The following is a 19,948-nucleotide window of genomic DNA, read 5'->3' on the forward strand; positions in this document are numbered from 1 at the left end:
TGCGGTCCTCCTGAGCCTTTTGCTGCAATGCAGGATATTTGCTCTCTCATCTTGCGGCATGGGGGAGGGGAGCAGAGGGATGGTTTTGTAACAGGCTCTGCAGGCCTGAGTGGGAACGCCTTAAATGAGAAGCTCCAGGTTTAAAAAGAAAAGGAAAGAAAAAGAAAAAAGGAAAAAAAAAAAAAAAAGAAAAAGCAGCTGATGCTGAATTAATAGTTAGAGCATATCCCTGGGGCTTTCTCTAGCCAGGGGGTCATTGAGTCCTCTCCTTTCCCCCGTCACAGATTTTTATATCTGTTTTTAAACAGTCCGATCAGATGCTGGGACATTTGTGATGGCTTCTTAAAACCTAAACCCTCTGGCTTAAGAGCTGTCTATACCACTGATCAAACTCACCCCAAATACTAACACGTTAAGAAATTACATTGTAAAACCTCCCCAAATCCGATTGACTGGGCTGTTTGGGGCCCATATGGCTGGACAGCTGTGCTGCTCCACGTGAAAAGACACCATTGCCCCTCGGATGGTATAAAGCGGGGGTTCCCCAGAGAGCTCAGACATGACCTAAGTATTAGCTTAGCCTGGGGTGAAGACTGAGTTAAATCTCTCTTTTCTTGGAGGTTAAAATAAAGACAACAACAAAAATCACAAGAGGTGCACTTTTGAATCCATTGTAAATTGCATGCCTCCTGCTGGTCCCACCAAAGGAAGGGAAGAAGACCCGAGAAATAAACTCTCTCCAGCTTACCACAAGCATGGCGTTAGACAAACCGAAGACACAGGAGATTGGAAAGAAATATATTATTTGCCAAGCATACCATGTGTTGGTGACATTTGTGGTTCCCTGTTCAGAGAAGCAGGGTTCTGACCTCAGCTGATGCCTCAGTGTTAACCATAAAGAACAGCCATCAGAGCGCAATTTCCATGGTGAGAAGATGAAACCGTGCTTTAAAAAGGAAAGCCCATTATGAAATGCAGCCGGATTTAATTTTTAATATGATGGCGGATCCTCTAACGCATTCTTTGCTGGTGTTTGCATTCAGGAGGAGTGATTCATCCTGTGGCAGAAATCAAAATAACACTCTGCAGTACTTTGAAACAGGCTCCTCGTTTTTAAAGGTGTCCTGAAATAGAGTATTCTATAACCTTCAAGTTGTGGTAGCTGGAGGAACTGAATACAAAACTCTGTCCCCACTGAAATGTTCAGGCTAGATAAGAAACAGGCTTGTTCTTACTTATCTCTGCGTGTGTTCACATTCTGCATCCTCTAGAACCCACTTCTCTTTAGGCCTTAAATATTTTAAAATAAGAAAGAGGGGGGGAACTCTTAAGATCAACCTGGAATGTAAAATCTGGGGGTAAATGCTGGTTAGAGGATTAGATTCATCAGCTGAGTCCCAAGTCAGTCACCATTTTGTTGGGGGAATTATTTCAATAATGAAACTACATCCTTTGAAAGCTTGATGTCCATTCAGCAGATCCTGAAGTGTTCCTTTACTGTCAGTTCGCATCTTTGGAAATAGCTACAGATAGTTTTGTGGTGACTGTGGCTTTAAGAAAATAAACAAAACAATTTTGGAGATATTATTTGAATGGCATAGCTAATGATGGAAGCCCAGACATCATTCCTCTCATTCTAGTAGAAGAGGAAATTGAGGCCTAGAGAAGGAAAAATTGCTTCTAGATATAATGTGGAGACAGCTGGAGCAAATTCTGTGGTAAAGTTAAGAACAAATTCTGTTCTTTTCATTTTTTATCTATGTATTTTTCTCCTATCATGTTTGAACTTCAGGTCTTCTTATGATTTTGTGAGTCAAAGCCAAACTGACCCTGGCAATTACATTCATTGTGTAGTTGAATTCAGGTTTTCTATTTGAATTTCTTTAGTTCCAGAGATATTTCAGGACAAATTTCAGAAAAGGCATACTGTCAACCACTTGCCGCCCCAGAAGGACAGGGCAAGAGCCACACAAAAGTTTCAGAGCCTTTGGTCAAGTGAATTAAGTATCACAACATGTCTAGAAGATAATCATATGAAAGCCAGAGCTGGAGCTTTTGCAGAAGGACCCCCCCCCCCCCAGGACAGAAGTCTGGCAAACACTATCCTTTTGTAATTATTTTGGGTGAAGAATGAGGCACATGGCCAGAGTCTCTGACACAGATCTAGTTTATCAGGTAGCAGTTACCAAGTCAATTTGTTTTGTTTCTGCATTATTTAATAAATTATTCATATTGTATAAAAAAGGAAACTTTGGGGGGAAAAAAAACAAAGTAAAATAAACTGTGGTGTTATGAAGATGATTTCTATGACCTTGGGCCAGCTAGTTACTCTATCATAGAGGATCTGAAACCTCTTCGACATGAGGTGCTTGGAGTAGGTGGTTTCTAAAGTCCCTTTCAACACAAATAATGTATGATTCTATTGTTTTAAAAAATTCACATGTTCCTGAGTCTGGAAGGTATTGTTTCTCTTTTAGTATCTACCCAGCAGATACTGTTCAGGACCTGAAAAGTTGAATACAGAAAGCTTAAAGAAGTGGGTGTGTGTGTGTGTGTGTGTGTGTGTGTGTGTGTGTGTGGTGTGTGTGTGTGTGTTTGTTTAAATGGCATTCATCTGAAAGTACAACCCTCTTTATTCTTGATCACTCTCTGAGTCAGGAGAGGGTCCCTGTATCAGGTGAAAAGCCCTTTTTTATGCCCCTTTGAATGCCTCACCGCCATGTAACTGTCTGCCTCTTGCGTCTTCACGTAAGCCGAGCCCTGCAGCAGATTTAAAAGCCCTCCCCTTTAGCTCCATCCTGACCTAGATTGCAGGATGAAGACTAATGATTCATTTGCAATGCTTATGATGGGCAACTTCGGCAGGGTTCTCCCCCCTCCCCCCTCGTTCAGAAAGAAGCCCTGTTACCCTTATCATCTGATATTACCACAAGTAAATATTTTTGTTCAATTGCTACACAGGGCATGAGGCTATTTCCTAATGAATTATCTGCCCCAGGGAGATCTATAACTTGCCAGTGCTTCAGGCAATTTTTAGCATGTGTCAGATTGTGTTTGCATTGGAGAACTGGGACTGGGGTTTTTTTTGGTGCGAGCAAACTATCCGTTTTTCTTTTCATCTTTATGCAGAGATATACTCTTCAACATACCTTTACAAAGAGAAAAGCCTTGTTTGTGTTTAAGAGTCTGACAGGAGCATGCACACAGAGTGTTCCTATGCATAAAGGATCAGATTATGGAGAGAAAATAATGTTCATTTCTATATGCAGATATTGTTTTAATGCAAACTGGACAAGGCTTTCTTTGAGTTTCATTTAGAGGCAGCTTCCCTCTACTCTAAGTTATGAAACCAGTGCATTACGCTCGGAAAAATGGTCCTGAGTAATAATGAGGTGCCAATTGGTGTATTCATTAAATATACAGATTTGAAGCCGAATTAGTAGAAATTACTGAAATGGAAATCTTGTCAATCATGAATGAGACAGCTGACAAGTCAGAGGAAAAAAAAAACACAAATGTGATTCATATCTTGTAGGATTGTGTCTGAGGATGATTTAAATAAATTTGGACATTAGGTGGTGACAAGACGAAAATGAAAAATAACATCCAATTGGGCCAAAAGACTGTAGTGGGCCTGGGGAGTGTGAAAAAAAAAAAAAAAAAAAAAGGAAAGGGGGAAAGGAAGAACAAGGGTCGTTTGGAGCATAGCTTGTTTGTAATGAATGAATGAATAGATGAAATCTAGAATATTTATTTCCCAGTAGCCGACACTCAGGAGAAATTCAACTATTGCTCATAAAATAAAATCAGTGTCCCTTCTGTGTTGAGCAGCATTAAACAGATTATCTGCATATATAACTCTGCTGGGAGGCCACAGAATCGTCAGCTAGATGTGTAGTGCAGGCAAAGTCAGTTTACTTTCCATCTTTAATTTCCAAACGCGGTAAACGGGCATTTAAAAACGTAGGTAAAACAAAGGGCCACTGCATGCCAGCCAGCTCCGTGCCGGGCATAGTGCTCTTTAGGTGTTTGCCAGTTATGATCTGCAACCTCACAGCCTTGCTAACTCCATTTTACAGAAGAGGTGACTGCTTCCCTGAGTGGTTAAATGACTTTCTCAAGTGCATAAGCTGGAATTGGAATCCAGGTATGACTGGCCTCAAAGATTCCGTGCTGCAGGCTTCCCAGAAGAAACCAGAACAACATTATGTAATATAAAGCTGATATTAAAAAAAAATTATAAGCATCTGTCCTGCCTCCTGTACCAAGTTGAAGCAAGCAGTATGAGACTGACAGAGCAGATGAGAAACACCACTTAAGATAATTTTTCCTGCTAAACTCTGTTGTACACTATGCAAATATGATTGCAAAAGTGGAACATTATCAACACTTTAATGCTAGTTATCTTTCAAAGATGATACTTAGCGTAATCAACATAAACTTAGTATACTGTATCCTAAATAATAAAAATGTTGGCTTGCATCATTTTGACATCTTAGTACAACCCAGAAAGCCTATCTAGATGATATGTAGTGATAATAACATTCTGTATTCAAACAGCGTGTTAATGGTCACGGGGCGGTTCATCACCTGGGGTGGAGTGGGGGAGGGGAGCTGGAAAATAGAGAAGGACTTAGGAGGTCCCCTTTGGGGACAGGGTGCCCGGGGAAATTCTTGGGATGGAGGACTGTAAATCAAGGTGAAGATACTTCCATTTGGTTCTGGAAGAGCTCCTGCTTCCTGTCTCCCCCAAGACAGGGCTGATAAGCAGGACCCCTGCCTGGCAGAGATGTTTCCTGTTTTCAGTGCATGATTAGATATGCTGAGCTGATCCTAAACAACAACAAAGAAAGAAAGAAAAGAAAGAAAGAAAGAAAAAAAAAAAAAAAAAAAGACGAGGGAGGGAGGAAGGAAGGAAAAAAGCCGAATGGAAAACTAAAGCAAGTGAAGGAAAACATAGGAGGGAATAAAAGAACGATGGGAATTTAGTTTTTATGGGATTTGTTTCTCTGTTTTATATACATATTAATTATATACATATAATTAAATTATTGAACTGCCCCAGGACAGGGAAAAATGCCATTTTACTCCAAATTCCTCACTTGTCATATGTCAACAACAACTGAGAGTTCCCTGTCTGGTAAAGGAGACAGCATGCTGGCAAGACGCTGCCTGCGTGGGGTGGGCTGCTGGTCTGGGGCCCAGGAGGCCTGTGTTCTAGTTCTTGTTTTGCTGTGGTTACCCTGGACAAAGCACTTTCCCCCATGGAGGGTGCAGGGCTGGGACCCAGAGCTCCAATCTTCCTTTGTTCTCTTCCCTGCTCCCTGCTCAGGAGGCTCCCTCCTGAAGTTTGCAGGACAAACTTAACTCCCTAACTGTCCCCTCGCTGTCACCTTATACTTCTAAGGGAATTTCAAAAAAATGTAACATCAATTCTCAGTATTTTGGGAAGCCCTAATCTGCTGAGGGGTGCTTGGGTGACACAGAAGATCTTGGCACTTATTTTTCTGTTTCTCTCTAAAAGGGGGAGCCAGGCATGACCCCTGCTCCTGTCATACCCTCCCCTCCAGTAAAAGAGGGTTCAGGAAAGTGGGCAGGTGAAATGTAACGCCACGTGCTGCAGGGTCCATGGCTGGCTCCGGCCTGGGCAGAAGGGGAACCTGGGGAAGGGTTGTTTCATGATGTACCCTATAGTTGACCCGTTATAAACAAGCAATGTGAAAACAACAAATTATGAAATAGGGGAAAACACATCTATGAACGCCTCCTGAATCCTGGGGAACGTTTTTGAATCCTGAAAGTCTCGGAAGCTCCCACAGAAACGGAGCTTGAGCAGGATGGGGACACTGCCCCCTTGGGCTGCCTGGCTGTCTTGGCCCTGATGCATGTGTGGTGGTCAGAGATGGGAGAAAATCTCAGAGCGAGGCCATGAGGACATTGAGGCCCAGAGGAGCCTTTCCAAAGCTCCCTGCCCCATTACTAGGTAGCTGGAAATCAAAGAGGAAAGGTCGGCAAAGTATGTGTGCAGAGGAGGTTCAGATGAGAAGGCTAAAAATATGCTGGCACAGTGAGGGTGGGGTTTGAAGGGTCTGCTGATTTGCTTTTGCACTGGGCCTGAGCACAGTGCTGACAGGACCCCAAGCTTCTGAGGTTCTCTTTTAGAGGACTAATAGTTATACCTACCTCAGAGAGTTGTCATCAGGATAAAATGGCACAACGCGTGATAGACACTTAACACAACACCTTGTCATAGTAAGTGCTCCACGACATTAGCTGAAGACATTTTTTTACCTCAAAAAAAAAAAAAAAAGAAAGCCATGTTGCTGTTGGCAAAGAAAGACTGTTAGTGTAATTGGCTTTCTTCTGAATGAAAAAGCCAGAGAAGTTCCCCAATGTCTGTGGTAATGACATCATCATTAATGAAAGAAGAGGCCAGTTGTAATCATGTTTTCCAAGGGTCTAAGGAACTCTCTTTCTTTTGGACATGTGAGCCTTAAAGTTAAGGTGTGTTTCCAAGGAATTGACGACCTACAGTTTCTAATTGATCATCATTTCACTTTCACATCATTTCACAATCTATTAACAGGAACATGAGGAGACGTTGAAAACTTTAGCTGTAGATGTGAAGTTCTTTGGGGATGTCTGGGAGGGAAAAGATGAAATTTAGGACTTGTTTGATGTGATGGAACAGCATAGATTGAGTGAGAGAAGAGCCAATTTTTAATATCCTAAGGGAGACATTGTAAAAAGCATCCTTAGAATCTTAAATAGTAGGGTCCTGGACCCTTAATTTCTGCAATAAGAAACCTGAAAAACCTCCTGGAATTAATGCCTAAAATTTTAGAGAAGATATGTGACTACTCTTTTAATTGCACAGCAGAGCTTGAAGGAAATAACTATTACTGGACTAGAAATAAAATCTAGTAGCTGTATGCTATTCATAAAAGTTGCATCTAAAATGTGGAACAAAAAGGTTGAAAGGAAAAAAATGAGAAAAGAAATAGTAGGCAAATACTAACCAAAAGAAAACTGATGTAGTTTATTAATGTCATATAGAATAGACTTGAAGATAAAGACATTATTGATGATAAAGATGGTATCCACATAACGAATAATTTAAAAAGGACAATTAAGTAGAACAATAATTCTAAACTTGTATGCTCCTATAAACATAGCTTCAAAATATAAAAGCCAAAAGTGAAGCAATTTTAGGGACAACTCAACAAATTGGAAAAAATCGTAAGAGATTTTAATGTACCTCTCCTGGTAATTGAGAGCAACAGTTGGAAAGGATCTAAAAGATTTGAACAACACACTGTCAAGCTTGCTTTAATGGTCAGGCTTGGAAATGCCTTATCAAGAATTAGACAAATCATGTGCTTTTTATGCATACAAGGGTGATTTATAAAAATCAATCATGCACTAGGTCACAAATGAAGTTCCAACAAATATTATGATGTGATGTTTTATGGATTGTGTTATTTGACTACTATATAATTTAGTGACAAATCATTAGTCAAAAAAAAAAAACAAAAAACAACCCCCCCCAAAAAAAACCCACCTGCTTCTCTCCATGCATTTGGGGAAAAAAGCATTTCTAAATAGCTCACTGGTCCAAGAAAAAAAATCATATAATAATTAATTAATTAAGATAATCAAGATTTTGTGTCTTGTCATCATAGAACTACTTAAAGGAGAACTTATAGGCTTAAAATGCTTATATTAGTAAAGAAGAAAGACCAAAGATTAATAACCTAAGTGTTCAATGCAGGAAGTTGAAAAAAAAAAAAAGAAAGAAAAGAAAAAACAGAGTAAGCCCAAAGAAAGGAGAAGAAAAGAAATAATGATAAGAGAAAAAAGTGGGAACAGGTGGCGAGGTTCAGACTCCCATACCATATGGGATTGGTCCATGGCTATGTTATGGATGTGAAATGTCCTTCCTGCAAACACCTATCCCTCTCAGCAGAATATAGTCTCTCTTCTCTGAAGGCCCTCTGAACCAAATCTACACCACCTTTGCAATGGACTAACACCATGTTTTGTTCATCTCCGTTGGCTTTACATCCAGCATAGGTGCTCAGCAATTCTATTCAATGACTTTTCCTTTGTAATTCTTTACTTATCCCTTTTGCTAGACTGTAAACTTTTTGAGGCAGAAACTGTATATTTCTCATCTCTGCTTCTCCACAACATGTGAGTCAGGACCTGTACAAAGGAGCCATCTGATATTTAAATGTTTGAAGTCGAATTGAGTTTGTAGGCAGAGTGTTAGCTTCCAGTGTTAGCTGGAAGAGAAATGCAAGAAGGAAGGTGGAAGTGATTTCTGATTCTTCCAAACTTGGGAATCTGATCATCATTCAGAATAGGCTACTGCTGACCTTCAGCACAGAAATAAATTTCTTGATCCCTGGGCACAGTTTTGTGACTCTTTAAGAAACTTAAAAAAAAATTCTTAAGCTTCCTCTCTATTGGAGAGAGAACACATTCCTTTCTGATTTCTGTCTGTGGTTGTGATGAGTGATTGACTAGGGGTAGAAGGTTTTATTGTTTTGTTTTTTAAATTTTATTGGAGAATAGCCAAAAAGGGTAGAAAGTTTCAGAGATGGATGCTACCTAGGTTTAAATTCCCCTCTACTTTTTTTTTTTTTTAACCATGGTAAAATATGCATAACATAAAACTTAGCATTTTAGCCATTTTAAATTGTACAATTCAGTGGCATTAAGTACATTTATAATACTGTGCAACTACCACCGTTATCCATTTCCAGAACCTTCCCATTAATTATCCCAAACAGAAACTCTGTCCCCCCTACTCTTTAACTGTGCAATTTTGCCAGTTTCTTCATCCGCAAATCAGGGCTAATCATATTATCTTCTGAATAGGATTATTGTCTGGATTAAATGACGTAATGCATGAAAACTGCTTAGCACAGTGCCTGGCACTGTGTTTTATTGAGTAAGTACTCAACAAATGTTGTTATAGAAAAGAACAAGGAAAGAGGAAATTCAGATCGTTTAGAGCTGGGAGGAAGACTCAAGGTAAATTTCATGGAAAGACAGACAGCATCTTGATGGGGCTAGTCTGGAACCACACTTGTTGGCAAATAATGTCTCCAGGCTTGAAAACTTATGGGGCTGGAGGAGGCTATCTCTAAAATTCCTTCCACAGCACTACATCTGGCAGGTCATGGGGAAACTCAAGAAATGCTTGAATAAGTGAATGAATAAACACATACATAAACATTTCAGTGTTCACAGAGATCCTTCAGTCTTGGCTGTCAGTTTTTCAATGAGAAGACTGAGACTCAGAAAAGTAAAGTGACTTATTCCAGATCCCACAACTAGGGGTAGAGCTGCATTAAAAAGCCAAGGTTCCTAAGCATATGGTGCAATCTTAACTTGAACCGGAAACCACAGGGAAAAAAAAAAGATAGGAGAAAAACCTGAGAAAACCCGAAAAAAAAAAAAAAAAAAAGATAGGAGAAAAACCTGAGAAAACCCGAAAGTCCCCATGGGATGCCTAATTTAGAGTCAAAGTCTCCAAATGTTCAATGACATTTTCCTGCTCTAACTACACGTTTGATCCAGAATGTTGCAGAAAATTGCTTTTCGTCAAGGAGAGAACATTTCCTTCCATTTCAGGGGCAATGGTCATTCTGGTAAGGAGGATCAGAGAAAAGAACTATTTTAAAAACCATAATTCTTGGAAGAACTAGGAATTTGTAAAAGACCCAAATTAGCCTACACATTTTAACCTCACCCAGCCTTTGTTTTACTTGTCGGGTATAAATAATGGTACCTCTTGAAGCAGGAGTGAGAATTAAGTGAGATAAAGAACGTGGACTCAGACATAGAGAACAGACTTGTGGTTGCCAAAGGGAAGCAGGGTGGGGGAGGCATGACTGGGAGTTTGGTATTAACAGATGCAAACTGTTTTGTATAGAATGGATATACAAGGTCCTCCTGTTTAGCACAGGGAACTATATTCAATATCCTGTGATCAATCGTAATGAAAAAGAATATGAACAAGAAGGTGTGTGTGTGTGTGTGTGTGTGTGTGTGTGTGTAATGGAATCACTTTGCTGTATGGCAGAAATCAACACAGCATTGTAAATCAACTATACTTCAGTAAGAAAAATAAAAGGAATGTGATGGTTGCTTGCCCAGTGCCTGACATACGGATGATGTTCAGCAAATATTTGTTCCAAGCAAAGGGAGATATTACTGATGAAGCATACTCTCCAGTGCTATCAACAGCCCACTTGACACTGCTGGGAAGATTTGCTGGTGCTGTATGCACTTTATTTGCAGTGTGACCCAAAGAATAACCTTAGGGGAGGAGGTAGCCATTAGGACTGGAGCAATTTGTAGCAAACAAGTGCTGCTTTTTGCTGCTGTGCCCCAGGCTGCAGTTAGTCAGAAATGGCATCTCATGTTTACTGGAAACATCAAGAAAGGTCTTGGTGACACTAATGCTGTGGCTGCAGGTTTCAGTCTATTCCTAGGGATACAAGTCCCTTGACACAGAGGTGGTCATCTTACACCCAGGTAGAGCAGTGGGAAGAATCCTGCACTGGGAACCAGGACACTGACTTCTAGACCTGGTAACTTATTAGCTTTGTAATCTCAGGCAAAGGGCTTCACTTCTCTGAACCTCAGGATCCTCTTCTGGGAAACAAGGGGCTTGGAATGCATGATTTCTCTGCCTGCCTCCTTCTCGACAATTCTACATTCTATTTATTTATTCCACTCACAGCTTTCCAAGTATTGCTGCTCATTGAAAATATGAATGTCCATACATATGTACAGTCACACACACACACACACACACACACACACACACACACACACACACACACACACACACACACCCCGCATCCTCTTTCACCCAGAATCTTCACCTAGGGAAATAGCACAAAAACCTAACACCCCAATGAATAGCCATTTTACTTACCACCTTTAAAGTGATATAGCCCAGCTGCTTCTGGACTAGAACCTCGTCTTCCTTGTGACTTGGTGCTTCTGCTGCCAAATGAGGTAGAAATGGTGCAATCTGATTTCCACCCCCTAGAGCAACTGCTGCTGTGGCTGCTGCAGCCGCCCGCCTTTTTGACCATGGATGCTGCATCAGCACAGAAATGCTGAGCACAGCACATTTCTGAGCGTTGGGAGGCAGACTGGATTGCTGCAGAGGGACATGGGTTTCCATTCTTCCAAGGGCTATTTCCACCCAGCGAGTTTTAGTGGTGGGAAGAAATTTACTTTTAAACACTGCAACCCCCAAAGGGATGAGTTTGAAAAACCTTGGCTTTTGCCAAGATCAGGTCTTCCTTGTGAAGTTGGATTCAGTCATCTGGGATTGTGATCTTGCTTCCTCCTTCAGTCATACACCAAGGTATCATTGGTATTTATTGTTGGGGATAGTGACAGGGTCTCTACGTGTCCTTAAATAAATGCCAGAGGGAGTACCTGGCTTTTTTTCTTAAAGGGTAATACTTCTGTGGGCTTCCAGGGTTCTGGGTGACATCATTCAGCCTCTTAGGATGAGATTTGCTCTGTGGTGCCTGCTTTCCTTCATCTTTTGGAAATAGAACAGGGCAGAGCCTGGGACTCATTAGCTATAGGGGCAGAGTTCGCTTTCTAATATCCACAGATGTCTCCCTGAATTGCTCACTCAATTTTGGGGTACCACTTTCATTGGTGGCTAGTTTCGCTTCCACATAGATTCTGTAGCTGATGGGCTCTGGGTGTTTTTATCATCTTGAGTTGCAGTTTTCTTATCTGCAAATAACACCAGCCACAGGGTGATCATGAAGAATTTACGTAATTTCTGGCAACGATCGCTGAATCTTTCTGAGTGTCCTCTCCATCAGTAAAAATTTATTTATGTGTGTACCCTCTGTCATTTATATTTATGTATTTGTAAATTATATAACACACTTATGTCCTTAGCTGACACTTCAAGTCAAAATATACACTAGAGGAGTTCCCATCGTGGCGCAGAAGAAACGAATCCGACTAGGAACCATGAGGTTTCGGGTTCAACCCCTGGCCTCACTCAGTGGGTTAAGGATCCAGCGTTGCCATGAGGTGTGGTGTAGGTTGCAGAAGCGGCTCGGATCTGGCGTTGCTGTGGCTCTGGCCTAGGCCAGAGGCTACAGCTTTGATTTGACCCCTAACCTGGGAATCTCCATATACCATGGGTGCAGCCCTAAAAAGACAAAAAGGCAAAAAAAAAGATATACATATATATACACACACACACACTAGAAATGAGGTCATTATTGATGGTAGTGGATGTTAAATGGTATTTCAAAAACTTGTGATAATTTCAACAAATCTTGGCTAACTTCTTTTTGGGTCAGAAAAAGTCCTCATTGTTTTGATCTTGTAACATGATAGTGAATATGTTTGTAATACGGTCAAGCACCTACTAGGAGTTTCCACTAGCAAGCTTGTCTTGTTGCTTGTGTTATTAGTATTCATTCCACTTGGAATTTCTTCACAAGAATTTTTTTTTTTTTTTGCTTTTTAGGGCCATTCCCTCTGCATATGGAAGACCTACACCATAGCTCATGGCAATGCCAGGTCCCTGACCCACTGAGCTAGGCCAGGGATCGAACCTGAATCCTCATGGATACTAGTCAGTTTCATTTCCACTGAGCCACAGAAGGAACTCCCATGAGAATCTTTCTAAGCCAAGCATCCACTCTGTGTGTGTGTGTGTGTGTGTGTGTGTGTGTGTGTGTGTGTGTGTGTGTGGTGGTGGTGGTGGGGGTTGAGGTTAATTTAATTAAAACTAAGATGGAATGCTCTGCAACTCCACTTAACTCTTCCACATGTGGAACTCTCACTCTTTCCTTATGACATCAACCCAGACTTTATATTGACCCAGCTTTGGATATGTGAGTAATGATGATTCTCTAAGGGATGGCCAAGCAGTGATGGGCTCCCTAAATGACCATGAGGAATGAGGCTGCTGCCCCCTCCCCAAACCTGGGCTACTGCAGTGGATGCTGTGGTGGGCTGCCTAGGTCTCCCTCTTCAGGGCACAAGCACTTAATTACCCCCAATTCTGGGAGCTTTGGCTGCTAATGGTTCACATTTGAATTCTTCTTCAGCAATCACTCTTGGCCAAAGGAGAGCTGCCCCACCTGAAATTCCACTTCCTCCTCCAGGGACAGCCCACAGGCAATGATTGGTCAATGTTGGGTTGAAAGGCCTGGCCCCTATGCCTCAGTTTTGGAAAACTCCAACATGATTGATAGCACCCCAGGTACAGAGTTCACTGTGGTGAAGCTTCTTTGCAATTGCAACAACCCCTCTGTCCTGCTGCCCCCAGTAAACCTCTGACACACAAGTCTCCTTAATGGTCTTTTTCCTGGAATCCAACCCAGTGTAACCTTCACATCGTGACTGCTACATGAGTGGGGAAAACCTTTATTTATTCTTTATGTCTCTGCAGAGTTGGGTTTACTTGTTGCAGCACCTCAAACTTGGTCTTAATTCAATTACTGAGTAGTGAGAAATAAAAATTGGCTTGAGAATTAGGAGACCTGAATCCTAGTTCTGTTTTTTTAAGGATCTTGTTTTTTTTTTTACTTTGAACTTCACCTTTCTTGGCCCTAAATCTTATCTGTAAAATGAAGGTGTGGAATTGGATCATTTTAAAGATCTCTTCTAACTTTAGTAATCTGTTGTTATCTTCTTTCTAAAAAGTATCTCTTCAGGAAGCTGTAGTGATATCCAGTGGCAGTTGTATTAGTTGAAAATTTCCGCCTAAGCAAAAGATTTGGAATGTGACCCTATATCGTGACCTCTCTTTTGCTTCTCCTCATCCCATCTCCTTTCCCGTCTGCCTGCACCACCTGTCCTCTATTCCTTTCTGATTCATCTCATCCACCAGCCAGAGAGGAGGTCCAGAAAACCTCAGTCATTTCTTTGAGCTCAGCTGCTGCTGTATGCTTCCAGCTGAAATTCCATCTGGAGCTAATGTTTTAGGCCAACTCCTCCTGTGAGAGCCGTCTCTTTTCCATTGCACCTCTCTGCCCTGTACCCCAGGGGTGGCTTGGGCAGAACTGGCCACTGAGGACAAACATTGTATTTTTCTTCCTCAAGTCAGAGCTCTTTTGGAATCAGAATGCTCTTGATAACTCTCTCTGGGAACATGATTCTGTGCTAGGCACTGTAACCAGCAAGAAAGACTCAGCCTTGCCTTCATGGCACTTACATACAAGTGTAGGTATTGTCACTCATTCAGAAAATGATTAGCTTTTTATTTAATAGTGCTTTGCAGTTTAGGAAGTATTTTTTTTGTATTATCTCAATCTCTAAAATAACTCAGTAAGTCTGACACTATTTTTCTTATTTGATAGAAGATGCTCCTAAGAACACACCATAATTGGCAGCGTTAGGACTGGAATCCAAACTTTTAACCATAAAACCTGCACTTTTTTTTCTGTCCCCCTTTATTAAATTAATAAATGTCTTCTCTAGATCCATGCCTAGATCCTCCAGGCTTGTCTCTGGACTTCTGTGAAACCTGGCTCAAGTGTTGGTATATAAATGATTAATTTGTAATATGCCACCTGTCCCCCAACTAGACTGGGAATGCCTTGAGAATAGAGCCTGTGTTTTGGTCATCCTTATGTTTCATTTTAATGACTAAATATTTTTGGTTAATAATGAGTTAAATGTGTTTTTTCCTATTACACCCAAACATTTCATATTGTGTAATGATAATAGTAATGAGAACTAGTTACATGTAAAGACAATAGGAAGCTGCCTATGGGTATGAGGTTATAAGCCTGGAGAGCTCTCCCCCTTCCTTATGGCCCTCCCAATACCTTTCTTAAATGGTAGTGTAAACTTTCATTTCATGGTATGTAAGATTTCAAATGAAGTCTCACACTGATGTAAATTCACTCTGGTTTATAAAATATTTCTCCCAGACTCTCTTCCAAGATTGGGCTTGGGAAGCAGGCTGTGGAAGAGCTGCACTGGAGCTGGGCAGGAAGAACCACAGAAAGAGGAAATGGGATGTGAAAAGTGGATTCTTGGGATATTAGAGACACATGCTCTGACCTGGCTGGCAGTTTGCCTGGTACTGGTCTTGAAGCTTCAACAATCCCTTTCCTGGGCTTTCAAGAAGATGGTTTGAGCGGTGAGAGTAAAAGCGAAGGTGAGCAATTAAGGCACTATGTCCCAGTTCTGAAAAAAGCAATTCCAGGATCGAGGGCTACGTGACCCCAATGTGAAGTCAGAAACAGAGCCTAGAGTGTGGCAAAGCCTGGATTTGCCCTGGCTGCCTCTGTGTGTTCCCAGCATCAGGCTGTGATACTTCAGCACCGAAGACAGCACCTCGTTAGGTAAGCCTCTGGGAAACTGTGCCTGGACTCTGGCTGTTTACACCGGGAGTTCTGCATTTGATTCAGTGTCCCTGGCAAGCTGTGCTGAAGATTGGAACCTGGGGTCTTAAGGAAAACTCGGCATCCAAGGGGCAAATTCAGAGTCCTTTAAAGTGTATTCTTTGGTTTCCCTTTTGTTTTTCTAGCTGCTTGAGGCATTTATCTAATCCTTTTTGCCCCAACAGAACATGGAATCCCGTGGCATCTCTTAGCCCATCCCATAACTAATCTCATTCCTTTCTAAGTATGCTCTTTCTTTCCTTGGACCTCTGGCTCACTGTTTTCCATGCAAGACTTGGCTAAATTGCTGTAGATTTCAGAGAAAGCAAGGACGGACACTGAAGTATAATTGACAGAGAACAGGATGCCTATTTCTTTTCCACTTTCCTAGGCAATCCACGGACCTTTTGCAGTCATGATGCCTTAGATTAACAGGCATGATCCCACTAGTAGGAATTCCAGGCTCAATTTCAGGCCAAAGTAGAAGATAGCCTCCGAGAATCTTCAGGACCCCAGAGATGCCTCAAATTATGCAATAAGAGACACATTTATATTCCAGCGCTATGAAAGGCTGCCCCGGACATAATTCTAATTCTTCACAGTTGAGGTCACTGCAGCAAGATAAGGTTACTTAACTTCCTTTAATCTCAGTTTCCTCAACTGTAAAGGGGGATGAAAACAAATATCTATCTTAAGTAAAACATAATGGGGTTGTTTGTATGAAATTGTTTTGTTAATTGCAGATGACTACCCAGTAATTAATAATAACCATCCCTACAAAACTGTTGATGGGAAGATATTGGCACTTCTGGTTTCTTAACCACTGTGGGCTATCAAAGTGTAAAACCATGTCCATCAGAGAGGTGTAGATAGTGAGGCCAGGACAATTCAAGGGGACACGTCATCCTGTCTTGAGTTGGCTGCTGTTTATGAACTTGGCTTTAGTCCCTCTGTATCTGAAAAATTTTCTTCTTCCATTAACTTAATAAGCCAGGGACACTCACACTGACACCTTTGATTTATCAGAGAATCACAGTACTCCTGGAAACAGCTACACAGCCTCTCCTCTACCCTCATTTCTCACTGGCAGTTAGACAACCCAGAACTTTGCAGAAGCCTGTGGGTTTTTATTAGTCTTTGCCCACATGTTCCTGTTCATCCTCCATCTACTTTCATATCATGTCCACTCATTGTTGCCATGTATTTTGCAGGATTTGACCTTCCTATAGGGTTCCTAAGAAAGACTGCTTTGTATTGTCTCTAAAGGAGGGTAAGCCCTAAGACTGTGGACAATGCAGCTCCTGCCTACATGCTCATATAGGCATTCAGACCTTGCCAGTCATTCCATTATGTCCTCAGGTGGTTTGTGCAATGATCATGCTTGGTTGTCCACACAGCCTCCACTTCTCCTTCTTTCCTAACAGAACTCCAGTTGTGTTCCTGTATCCTCCTTTCCCCCACATAACCATGCACCTTTGGAAAGGGGACCTCACCTCCAGCTCCAGAGTTGGCCTGATTGGGGAAAGGGTATCATTCTCCCCTGTGCCAGCAACTAGTGCTTCAGGGTCTCTGGAAAAGGCTTCCTTACCTCTAAGAGATGGTAAAGTGTCTGGATGTGCTGCTGAGAATTGTTGCTGCCAAATTGCTACCAGCCTAATGTTAAAGCCAACACCATGGATGATGGGGCAGAGAGATGGAAAGAACCTAGGTGCTTGGTGACACTGCCAAGCCATGAAATCAATCAATTCTGAAACCTGCATTTTGTCTGGCCTTTCTGTTATATGAGATAATCAAGTTCTTTATTGATTGAGCAGGGGTTTCTGTTACTTGCAGCTAAAAGCATTCTAATACACTCAGTTGCCGGTCAGGAGATGAGTCTAGGCCATTTGTCAAACATACAGTGCACAGTTGACCTGCTATTGAGCTCCACAAACAATACTCACAGTTAATCTACTGAGCTTCTTAAACCAAGCATTTCACTTATTCCTGCCATTCTTAGCCATATGTTTCTGACGATGTAAGCTGGCAGTAGTTAGGAGACATATTCTCCACGCTTGTGGATTCTATTTTGTTAGATATTCAGATTTATTCTTTCTTTTTTTTTCTTTTTCTTTTTTGCTTTTTATGGCCGTACCTGTGGCACATGTAAGTTCCAAGGCTAGGAGTCGAATTAGAATTGCCCACTGAGGGAGATCCTTAACCCACTAAGGGAGGCCAGGGGTCAAACCTGCATCGTCACAGAGACAACTTTGAGTCCTTAACCTGCTGAGCCACAACAAAAACTCCCAGATTCACCCTTAATCATAGCTGGTTCTATTTCCTGCAGGTGCCAAGCCTCATTTTCGAACTTAATCCCTTGATATGTGTAGTTTTGTTTGTTTTGGTAGGGAGGATGTCCTCTGGTTATGTAGAACAAGAAGCCTATCAGGGAAAGACGTATTTGTCAAGTAGCAAGACCCTTTTGCTTCTTAGAAGCCAGTTCTGGGGCCCAAGATTCTGTATTTAAAGGGCTTCTGGGGCCCATATTTGTTAATCTTCCTCAAAGGAACATAGTGAGAGGGTATTATTCCCACACTTCTCTGCAAGGCTAACTAGCGATGATCTGTGAGCTGGAACAATAATTTTTCCTCTCAGTTCTGGTGTATTGTCTGATGTACAGGGGTGGTAGAAAGTGGAGGGAGCCATTTTTATTTTATTTTATTGAATTTTTTTTTGTCTTTTCTAGGGCCGCACCCACAGCATATGGAAATTCCCAGGCTAGAGGTCTAATTGGAGCTACAGCTGCCGGCCTACACCAGAGCCATAGCAACGTGGAATCCGAGCCACATCTGAGACCTACACCACAGCTCACAGCAACACCAGATCCTCAACTCACTGAGCGGGGCCAGGAATCGAACCCACAACCTCATGGTTCCTAGTCGGATTTGTTAACCACTGAGCCACGACGGGAACTCCAGGAAGCTGTTTTTAAAGACAAATTCTTCACATTTGTAAATAGATGATTGGTAGGCCACTGGATGGAGATTAGAAAAGAAAGGACAGATGGGGGAACAGAAGGACAAAAGAAGCTGTAAGGGGATTAATTCCATATTCCCAACAGATGCAATAATAAAGCCCAGTCAAGAAATAATATGGAGAGCCTTGCAAATGCAAGTTTTGTTGGGAAGACCCCTGAGATGCTTTCTCTGTCCTTGGGGTTTCATAGAGTAGTTGAAAGATGATATAGACTAGCAAAAAATTACTTTTAACTATAAAACTAGCTGGATAGAAGATATGAATAATTGTTCTCAACAACAATAGAAGAGCTATCACAAAAAGATAGATCATTAATTTTTCAATCTTTCAAATGAAATGTGTAGATAATTAATCTAGAGAAAGGAGAAGATTTGGGGCTACAGTAGATGAAGAAACTGTGGAGGAGGTGAGAATAATTTCACTACCGTCACTGTCGTAGTCACTATTACTACTACTGCTCTGACAATAAGAGAGTCTATTAACTGAGCATCTACTGTACATCAGTGCTTGGCACTTAACTACAGTCACTCGGTCTCCACAGCAGCACTTTGATGTATTATCCTCATTCTATGAAATTAATGAAACTGAGAATTAAATGTCTAGGAGTTTAAAAAGCAGTTTTTTGAGTTATAGTTCACATACCATACAATTCACCCATTTAAAGCATGCAATTCAATGGTTTTTAGACTATTCACAATTAGGCAACCATTACCACAATGATTTTTTGAACACTTGCATCACCCTAAAAAGAAACCCCAAACCCACTAGCCTCATCTCTATCCAAATCTCCAAGTTTTTTTTTTTTTTTTAATCTTTTTGTCTTTTTAGGCCTGTACCCGAGGCATACAGAGGTTCCCAGGTTAGGGGTCAAATTGGAGCTGTAGCCATTGGCCTATGCCACAGCCACAGCAACACAGAATCCAAGCCGTGTCTGTGACCTATACCACAGGTCACAGCAACGACAGATCCTTAACCCATTGAGCAAAGCCAGGGATCGAACTTGTGTCCTCATGGACACTAGCAGATTCCTTTCCACTGAGCCAAGACGGGAACTCCAAATCCCCAAGACTTTTGCTTAAGGATTTTGAATTCTGGGCTGCCAGACTCTACAAGATTTGTGAATGCTTACAACTCAAAATTATCAGAATATCGCTTTAGCTCCCCAAGCCCTACTAACCTGGAAACTACCTCTGACAAGACAGGTAAGTAGACGGTTTTGTTTAGCTGTGAGGATGATTTCCTGAATGAATTCTTTCTCGGTAGTGCCTGCTGCATTTGGCTTTCCAGTGTACTGCCTGGAATAGGACATTTTAGAGTTGTGCTTTTAGGCCACTTCTCTCTTCTATGTTTATATGCTGCCCAAGGATGAGACTGGTAGAAATCTCAAATAAAATTTCCTTTGCAGTTTGAGCTGAGAGCTGAGAGCGCTGATTCATAGATGACTAAACAAATAGCGCTTAACACCCTTGGCCTCACCTTCAAACTGGGAAATTGGCTACTAAACAGTAAGCTCTACAAAAGCAATG

The 19,948-nt window shown here is 41.5% G+C and overlaps 2 long non-coding RNA genes across 2 annotated transcripts in view; one reads left to right on the plus strand and one right to left on the minus strand.

The window, feature by feature from the left end:
* LOC110256811 (uncharacterized) overlaps positions 1-19,948 on the plus strand; it is a 36,565-nt gene that overhangs the window by 2,724 nt on the left and 13,893 nt on the right. The gene's annotated exons all lie outside the window — the stretch shown is intronic.
* Positions 934-11,111, minus strand: LOC146396483 (uncharacterized). Its single transcript, XR_014828464.1, has 3 exons — positions 10,955-11,111; positions 6,184-6,291; positions 934-1,058 (listed from the first exon to the last, which is right to left on the minus strand). It is a non-coding gene; the product is annotated as an uncharacterized LOC146396483 (long non-coding RNA).

Source organism: Sus scrofa, chromosome 14, assembly GCF_054392235.1.
Source record: "Sus scrofa isolate SSC_HxYL_T2T_F1_AM1 chromosome 14, Sscrofa_HxYL_maternal_Yorkshire_Landrace_v2.0, whole genome shotgun sequence".
Classification (NCBI taxonomy): Eukaryota; Metazoa; Chordata; class Mammalia; order Artiodactyla; family Suidae; genus Sus; species Sus scrofa.